Source organism: Castor canadensis, chromosome 17, assembly GCF_047511655.1.
Source record: "Castor canadensis chromosome 17, mCasCan1.hap1v2, whole genome shotgun sequence".
Classification (NCBI taxonomy): domain Eukaryota; kingdom Metazoa; phylum Chordata; class Mammalia; order Rodentia; family Castoridae; genus Castor; species Castor canadensis.
This window is the reverse complement of record NC_133402.1, coordinates 69339231-69340840: the sequence shown is the minus strand read 5'-3', so window position 1 is coordinate 69340840 and position 1610 is coordinate 69339231.

The following is a 1610-nucleotide window of genomic DNA, read 5'->3' as shown; positions in this document are numbered from 1 at the left end:
ATTCGAGCCAGGCCTCCCGTTTGTTTTAAAGCTCTTTTGGTTTGTTTCCTTTTTAGGGCTTCTGGGATCTGAACGCAGGACTTCATGCTTGCTAAGTCGGCTCTCTACCACTTGAGCCCCTCCACCAGCTTCCCTTTGTTTTGTTAAAAGTTTTCTGTTGTTTTTGGCTTGGGGTTTGGAAGGATTCAAACACAGTACCAAATGACAGGAAATGGCAGGAAGTACATGATTTTATACATTTAGAACTCACCGTTCACATTTAAATTAACTCACTTCCCCAACACCAGAAAGCCAGCAATCAGCAAGAATCCGGGTGTGGGTGGGATTCCGGGAAAGGGGGAAGTGGGGGGAGTCCATGCTCTCTGCCCCTGGAGGAACAGGAACCAAAGCCTTCAGGAAACATGGCTCTGAAGCCCCCTCAGGAAGCCACAGAGTCATCAGGACAATCTGGAGTGAGTGTGGCCGTCCACCACACCACTGAGAGACTGGTCAACGTCTGGAACTTGTCACAGCATCACAGGACAACGCAGGAATGCAAGTCACCACCTCTGCCCCAAGGTCCACCTCCTCCTGCCCAGGGGGGACAAGGGGTCTCCTCCTCCCCACCGACCAACATCACACAGGTTCCTGTTGCTAGGAAACCCCGGGAACCCGCCGGCAGAATGACAGAAAATTATACACTTCCCCTTGTGGTGTGGGGAGGAGGAGGTGCTGGATCCCTGCTCGGCAGGGAGATTCAGTAGAGCAGCAGCGCCCAGAGGAGCAGGTGGCAGACCCTAAAGACACAGGGGACATCTGAATCAACCAACCTGGACTTCCTGCCTCTTAGCTCCCTGTTCTCCAGGCAGGAGAGAGGTGCGATTTCAGGGGACACCCCTAAATTCCACAGCTGCCACTAGTGTGTATCAAGAGGGTTCAGCCTACCCACCACTCACAACTTAGTACTAAATGAAATCATCCCTAATGGAGCTGAGAGGAAGCATGGAGTAGTCCAGGACCCAGGTGCCAAGGAAGGGGCCCGGTTTTTGCTAGGAAGCTGTTGACCACCTGTTTCTGTCTTCTTCCCTTTAGCCAGCTTACTCTCTAGGAACTTTGTTGGTGCAGAGGACTGTAGTATTTTATTTTTCACTTCCAGTCTTGCTAATCATGGCTGCTATCTTTGTGAAAACGAGGCTTAGAGACTCACGTCTTAATCAGTGCTAACTGGTTCTAGTTTTGCCCTTAGCTGCTTCCTTTCTGTTGTCGAGTGAACCTTTAGTTTCTATCCAGTGAAAAAGAAATATTAAATTAATTGAACTTGGAAGTAAGTATGGAAAGAACTCAAAAAATTCAAAATAATTCCCACGTGACCTGGCCATTCCACTTCCGGGTAGAGCACATACCTGAAAGAATTGAAGTCAGCTAACTGTAGAGATACTGTGTACGCCATGTTTATCGCAGCACTGCTTTGGAGCCAGCCTAGGTGCCCATCCACGAATGAGCGGATAAAGGGACTGTGGTAGAGACACACCGTGACCTTTACTCGGCCTTGAAGAATGAAGTTACGCCACTGGTTGGGAAATGGGTGAATCTGGAGAGGCGCTAAGTGAAATAAGCCAGGCCCACTAAGG